Source organism: Anoplophora glabripennis, unplaced genomic scaffold, assembly GCF_000390285.2.
Source record: "Anoplophora glabripennis isolate ALB-LARVAE unplaced genomic scaffold, Agla_2.0 scaffold1794, whole genome shotgun sequence".
Lineage (NCBI taxonomy): Eukaryota > Metazoa > Arthropoda > Insecta > Coleoptera > Cerambycidae > Anoplophora > Anoplophora glabripennis.
Window position 1 is genome coordinate 2,093 of NW_019417875.1, and position 7,981 is coordinate 10,073.

Genomic DNA, 7,981 nt, shown 5'->3' on the forward strand with positions numbered 1-7,981 from the left:
GAAAGTTGACTTCGAGAAGTCAGGCTTGTTAAAACATTTTGCACTAAGTTAATACAATTATTAAAATTATTTATAATAAAATGCAGCATGATCCTTTATTTACTTGCATTTTATTGGTTTCGTACATATGTATCCGTATACTAAAGCGGATTAAGTAAATGTGAACCACAGATTATGATGTGAACTTGGCAACGCTGTTCGCTTCAGCTGACGATTTGTTCGTGACATTACGTTATAAAATTTTCCAAGCATCCGGGCATCTGGCAGGACCGCCTTGTTAGCGAGAGTTATGGGTTGATTTCCTTAATTTTTAAAAGTCGAATAAAAAATTTTTTTCCGATTTTCTGTCTTTATTAAGCCTTTCGAATACGTGGTTAAAATTAATAACATTATGATTGAATCACCCTGTATACAGGCTGGCATAAAAGTATCCGGAAAAATCAAATGTAGGGAAAGTTAGGATTTTTTCCTGGCTATTCAATGGTGACCATGCTATGACCACTGACCACTTTTTTGACCCCGGAAATGGAAAGAGCGGAAAATTTTACGTTCAAATATGACCTTGACCATTTCAAAAATTTCAAAATAGCGGCGAAATCAAGATGGAGAGGGGTTCCCATTTAAAAAAATCGTCTTGACCCCATAATGACCACAGTCAGTGGTCATGGCATGGTCACCATTGAATAGTCATGGGAAAATCCTACATTTCCCTATATTTGGTTTTTCCGGAAAATGCATACCTTGCGAGATTTTTTGGGGTTCCCATACTTTTATGCCACCCTGTATACAGGGTGTCCCAAAAGTGACGCCCGTCCTTGTGGGATTTGATTAAGGGGACAAAAACGGATTGAAAATCAAGTGTGGAAAATTTTACTGTTTTTCTTTGTAGTTATTCAAAAAATTTTTCAAAAAACTAAAAAAGTGAAAATACATTTTTTTTTGTCTCCAAACTAAGGTCTGTGCTTATGGGGACCAAGACAAATAATTTATAACCAATAGTCGGTAAGTATAGTTTCTGATTGTCAGTTGTACCTTGGTGTAAGGAATTATTTTAATCTGAAAAGGATAGAGAAAAACATTTTAATAATAAAACTATTTTATAAAATATGTATATAAAAACTAAAACCATAATATTCTTAAATAATAGAAATTATTTTTACATAAGGTGTTCAAATAAGTTGCCTTCTACTTCAAAACAAAGATTAGCACGATTCAACATTGAAGCATGAACGCTTTGTAGTATCTCTTGGTCTATTAACGCGATAGCAGCGTGTATACGGGCTACTGTATTTTCTGGATTGACAACGGTTCGCTGTGAAACTCTTTTTTTAAATACCCCCAAAAAAAGAATCTAGGGGATTCAGATCTGGTGATCTAGGAGGCCATGCTATGGGTCCACCCTCTTCCAATTCATCTGTTTAAGAATTTTTGATTCGGATAATTTCATACTCGTAAACCAGAACGTGATGGAGCTCCATTATGTTGAAACCAATAATTAGTCTAACTGTTAACGGAACATCATCCAGCAATGGCAATGGTATGTTTTCATTTAAAAACATATAGCTGCAGTAAATACAGCTCTGAACTACATAATTATTTAGTAACCCAGCCCAAATATTTATCTGTTTTTTGAATATTTTTTTTGAATAAAAAAAATAATTGGAAAATTTTCCACTCTTGAAATTCGATTTATTTTTGTCCCCGTAATCAAAACCCAAAAGGACGGGCGTCGCTTTTGGGACACCCTGTATATGTAATTGTAGAATTTCTCCAGGTTCCTTTCCGCATTGAATGTACTTGGTCTTCAAAAGAACCATTTGTTTGACGACGTTTCGTTAAAATCTTATTTACCATCTTCAGGTCTTCTTAATTCTGCTTCACGTTACCACGTTTGGAAGATGTTTGTCTACTTTGTGAGATATATAATGTGCATTCATTCCGGTATGTGATTTTCTTCGCGTGGTTGCGCGTCACGGGTCTTACATTTAACGGTGTTGTGGGTTCTTGTGTTCTGCTCGGCCTATTCTCAGCGTTGCATATCACTGGTGTATTGATCTTCTTAGTTTCCAGGACAGGTTTCCAAGCTATTGGCAATATTTGGGTATCGTCGCGTGTGTTAAGATTTTGAGGCTGTTTTTCAATTTCGAATTTTCGATTGCCTCTCTAATTATTCTTTTTGCTCTATGCTTCATTCTTGCTAATACCTTGGTATTCTTGAAATCAATCTGGTGGCCAGTGTCTTTTGCATGTTGAGTTATAATGATGAAGTTTTTTCAATTTTTTGGACAGCATTCCGGTGTTATTCTCTCCGTGTTTAAGTACTTCTATTAGTTTGTCCAATGTACGTCTTTTCACAGTCTAAACAATTACAACCATACGTCGAAGAAGCAAAATCTTAAGTCAAGAACGCGGGCCACTTCATCGAGCATATTAGAAACGTAAAAGTAGATTCAGGACATCTGCTAGTAAGCTTTGATGAATTTTCTGGCTGATTTGCATAAGAATCGTCATTTTATGTAAATCCCTAAATATTTCCTAAATAACGCACTGTATGAAAAAATCAATAGAGATCTTTTTTGTAGAGAATTGCTCTACAACTTTGATCTTTTGCATGTTTGTGAAATACTTTTCAAGTTATACACGAAATACGTTTTTTGCAGTTTTCCGGCCCTTTCCCGGTCCGCTCACGTGCAGAACATTTTTTTCCCTCATCTATTTGCAAAAAACTAGCCACATGCAACAAAATGTGCACTTCGGAATTAATGCCATCTTTAAATTCAATTTTGACTAGGGCGATTAGACTATACAAGGTGTCCCGTTAATGGGTTTCAAAAAAACTTGTGAACAAGTTCCTCATGGAAAAACAATGGGGNTTTTTTTTTTCAAATAAATTGCAGTTATAAAGGATCCGATCATTTAATAAATAATTTAGGACATAAACTAAGACTATTTAAATTTAGAGTTACACTTACTAATTAAAGAACTAAGTACTACTGCAGACAATAGCTAAATGTGAAATAGAATAGAAATGGGATTGAAATTTTCAAATTCAATTTACTCGAAAACTATTGGAAATATCGATTTGGACAAAGTTAATATTTTTTACGTAAAATTGTTAACATTTTATAAATCTGTAGAAAAAATTGTAAAAAAATTGAAATAAAAAAAAATTACGGGCCGAAAACCCCTTCACCAACCTAAATGGGACGCATATGATTTGCATGTCGAAAAACGGAGTAGCCCATGTTATTTAACGTAAAAAGTTATGTAAGACCCATACATTTTTTTCTATTTATTAGTGACCGTTTTGTCAATAACGGAAAAAACCAGTTTTGTTTGAGCCCTTTTAAGGGCATATAACTTCCTAAGGATGCGTTTTAGGGTACATATTAATAGGAACTTTTTGGCTTATTTTAATAAGTTATAAATGCAGCAGAAGTTTGGAACCCTATTTTAGAAACACCCTGTATAGTCATTGTTTTTCCAGCATTATTCCCCATCCATGCATCTTGAGCTGATGACAGATGTCTTTTAAAAGGTCCATATACCGATACGTCAAGTGGCTGTAATTTATGGGAACAATGTGGAGGAAAAGAGAGCATCACTACTCCATTTTCTTTAGCTAGATCTAGTGTTGGCACAGATAAGTGTGAAGAGTGATTGTCTAAAACCAACAGAACAGGTGATTCTTTACTAGGCCTAACATGCTTGATAAAATGCTGCATAAATATGAGAAACTCATCATTAGTACTCCAACCGCTAGAATTTCCAGCACCAATGAAATGGTTTTGAAACTTTTTGCGAGGGAAGATGAATATAGGTGGAATCGACGAACCTGTAGCTGAAACCGCTACTAATAGGGTTACATTAGTTCCACGTTCACCTGATGTTACTGAACCAACATTTTGCTTTCCTTTAGCAGCAACTATTTTTGATGGTTTGGTGACAGTCGATACCCCGGTTTCATCTGCATTCCATATGGACGAAGCTGTAAATTTAAATCGGTCCATCACTTCTGTAATTTCGTGTAAAATTCTTGCACGTTATATTTGTTGAACGACGTAGCTCTACTGAGACTTGTTGCTACAGGTTTTCTAATGGAGAGATTTGTATTTCGTTTCAGAAAACCAATCATCCAATCTCTATCGGCCATTTTGTGGTATGCCATGTTTCTGGTACACTTATTTCATATTTAATGGCACAGTCATAGAATAGAATAGAATAGAATAGAATAGAATAGAATAGAATAGAATAGAATAGAATAGAATAGAATAGAATAGAATAGAATAGAATAGAATAGAATAGAATAGAATATTTATTGGTCTACATTAATACATATTATGGTAGCAAGTCAAAGAAACACACAATCATAAAAACAACAATTTAAGAAAATACAAACCAAGCACCAGACTAATTAAAATACACATTGACCTAACAATAAAATTACTTTGCAACATAATAAACGTCAAAGTGAAAGCAAACACTAAAAGTCATGAACACTATCCATAAAGTCACTAACGGAATAAAAACATTTTGACAACAAATAATTCTTTATACATAATTTAAATTTGACATAAGCCATGCGACGAACTTCTTTAGGACCTATCCCGTGGAAAATTTGTGCAAGTTTGAGCAAGTATTCTGTGAGACTGGCTTCTTGTTCTTTATTAAATATCTGCCATAGCCAAATCTCAAATTGACAGGATCATTCTTCATTCGTTTAATAAATCTTGATAATGAAGTTTCATTTAATTCAAAGTCACGACATACCTGCCTTAATGATTTATTTTCATTGATAACTAAATCTGCTGCACATTGCATTAACTCGACAGATTTAGTGCCACGATCAGATTTTCTTTTATAGTTGCGCATTCTGAGACAAAAAAGTTTTTAATAACCAATATATTATGGGGTAAAAAAATTCAATGTGGGCTAAAAGATCCATATTGGACCTTTTTACCCCAACTGCGTGTGTTTTTAGAGGTTATAAAAAAATAACGTTCAAACTAGCTTAAAACTAATAATAAATCTTGAAAAACAAATAAATGACGTATACTAATAAACGATGTTTAGGCATGCTAAACGCAATAACACTGCTCGGAACTAAAAAGAATAATGATGAAAAAATTTACTTACGTTACAATTTTGAGACGCAGTCATGTATCTCCTGCTAGCGTCGTTGCTCAACTGCCAACGATGCCTCGTTACGCTCCCCGCGATCTCTTCTGTCCGCTCGTATAGTTAGAAAAAACGATACTAAAAATTTGAAGCTACAAAAGTATTTCAATATTCCACAAAATGCTTCCATTTCAACAAATCGGTAATCATCGTAGCCACTGCTGTTGTCCTCATCAATAATTTCTTCGTTATCTGGTGTCCCTGTAGTGGATGAAAATAGGTCAGTGTAAAACTTCTTGTTCTTTGGTTGATGTAAAAACTTTATAAGCTCCAGCAAGTTATCCATTTTCTGCTTTTTAATGGGTACGGACTGTCATAACAAAGGTTAAGCAATAATTCGTTTTTCAAATTAATTTTAGAACGGACCAAAGATGAACGCCAAGGTCCGCTATAGCTATCACGTATCATTATAGAAGGATTATCTTTGGTAATTTTAATCTCCCTTGCTTTTTTTATTTGAATTGGTGGTTTCGCCGTTTTAAGGAAATATTTTTCCGTAGCTGCTTTTATGTCAAAAATCCTAGTAGAATCTATATTTGCCACTTTAAAAGGCATTGGTTTTGTTCTAGATTATTAGTTTATCCCATTCTTCAGGAATTTCGATCCGCTCCATTTTTCTTTTCTTCTTCTCAATTAAAGAGAAGTCCTGATCATTAGGTAAGTAAAAGTGTCCCCCTCCTGGAAAAATGTATGTTATTTCCTCAAATAGTTGCAGCCCATGTACTAGTACATATAGAAAATGTAGCATAATGTAATTTTTATTTTGTCCGGGGCAGCCGTCGCTTATTAGAACTAGTCTTTTACACTTTCATGGGTATTAATGCAACATGGATGTGACCTCATTTCCACCACGTTTTGCTACAGATTCGTTGTACGTGTATATTGTGGCTTCATCTGTGGCTAGGTCGTGTATTCCAAATACATAGTACCAAATCTGCCTGGAAAAAAAGACAGGGCTTGACGGAATATGAGGTAACGGCAAATTCTGCATGAAGTCAAAAGAAATGCATGAAACCGCTCCAGCTTTTGCCCTGATCTTAAAAGCTCTCTTTGCATTATGAAATGCGTCCGCTTTCCTTTGGTGCAGTTCCTTTTTGACCACAATTTTTGCCCTGTCTTCTGGGGTAATCGATACTTGATTTAAAGCCTGCTGGAACATATCACATTGTGAACAGGTGTCGCAACGTGGATAACCAAATTTTATGTTAAATTTGGTTCTAGAAACAGTCCAGTACATTTTGTACGGAATATTTATAAAATACTTCTCAACAAACAACTAATGCATGATTTTTATACTTAATTCTGCTGGTAGATAGTGCTGGTCGGGAGCACGTCTTCTAGAATAATGGGACTGTACCGGAGAAAATTCTGTTATATGTTGCATTATTAAATAAACTATTTCTCGATTATACTTTTTGGCCGATTCTGATGTGTTCCTCTGTTGTCTCTGGGTGCATGGCCAACTGTCAAAAGGTGTTCTTGTAGTCTTCTTAGCCGCAAAAGCTTTTAAACATAATGTTTTTTCAGTATTGGCACATCGAAATCCCACATACATTTACATAACTTTGTTAGAGATAAAGACGGTATCAGTTTAGAACAAAAACTCAATTTTTATGGAAATAAGTGAAGAAAGAATACATTCCAATCAACAAAGTCGAGCTGCCCCTAATGCGAATGTGATTCGAGCAGCATTTGTCGATTACTTCCTTTCTGATATTAGTTCAATACCTTGACAGCAAACAGCTATATGAATATGAATCATAAATTGTTTTTTAAAGTATTGTAGTGTGGCTTCACGGAACTAATATTATGGCGCTGCAGTAGTGAAGGTCAACGGATCTAATATCAGAGAAAGTAATAGAAAAAATAAATAAATAATTGTCAATGAATAATAGAGAAAACCTAGTATTCATATGCATATATTAATGTTAATGAGAATGTGCTTTTATAGCATAGTATTGTAAATAAAAAATTAAAAGAAACTCACCAAACTGTATTCTTTCTTTTTCTTTAAGTTGGTCAAAATCAGGTTTTAGTAGGTACTAGAAAGGCAGTCAAACTCCGCTGACGCGGAGTTTGACCTTTCTCTCGGTCTTTCGGCCCCCGGGCCGCGCGCAGCGCGGCCCGAACACCGCTCCGCGGTGCTTTCCTCGCTGGTTAGTAGATATAATATTTTTTGAAACACCCTGTACTTTGATTTTTAAACGCCCTGTATATAAAAGTACGAGGAGAATGTTTTTCAAAAAAGAGTAGGCCCCGTAGAATAAGAAAAGTTTGTTGCAAACTTCCAAAAAGGCATCTGGTTAGTAAATATAAATTTTTTTATCCCAAGACTACATAGGTAAGGCAGAAATGATAAAAAAATAAATTAAGACATCTGCTTGATAAATATACAAATTTTCATTAAAAGACTAGTAAATAGACAATGCTATAAGTGAAAAGAAATAAAACTGTCCTTAATTCTATAGAACATCTATTATATGGATTTTAAAAAAAGCGACATTTCTTCAAAAGATTTTAAGAACAAATTAACAAAATGAATAAGGGAAAATCTGGTACACCTGTCAGTTTTATGGAACATCCTGTACATAAATTGCAAGAAACACCTGGTTAGTCGGGTTTTTCATAAAAATATTGCAGACTTCAGTACAAAATATAGAAAAGGAAAAAACATTAAGGAAAGTTTCGTTCTATTGGTCATAAATACTCAGTATAAAAATTCAAAAAGACAACTGGTTAATAAGTATACAATTTTTCATTAAAAGACTTTAGTAAATAAAGACAAAGTTAAAAGTGAAAAGGA

General features: G+C 34.3%; 1 pseudogene; it reads right to left on the minus strand.

The window, feature by feature from the left end:
• LOC111692516 overlaps positions 1-6,733 on the minus strand; it is a 7,819-nt pseudogene extending 1,086 nt beyond the window's left edge.
• Positions 6,734-7,981: the final 1,248 nt, after the last annotated feature.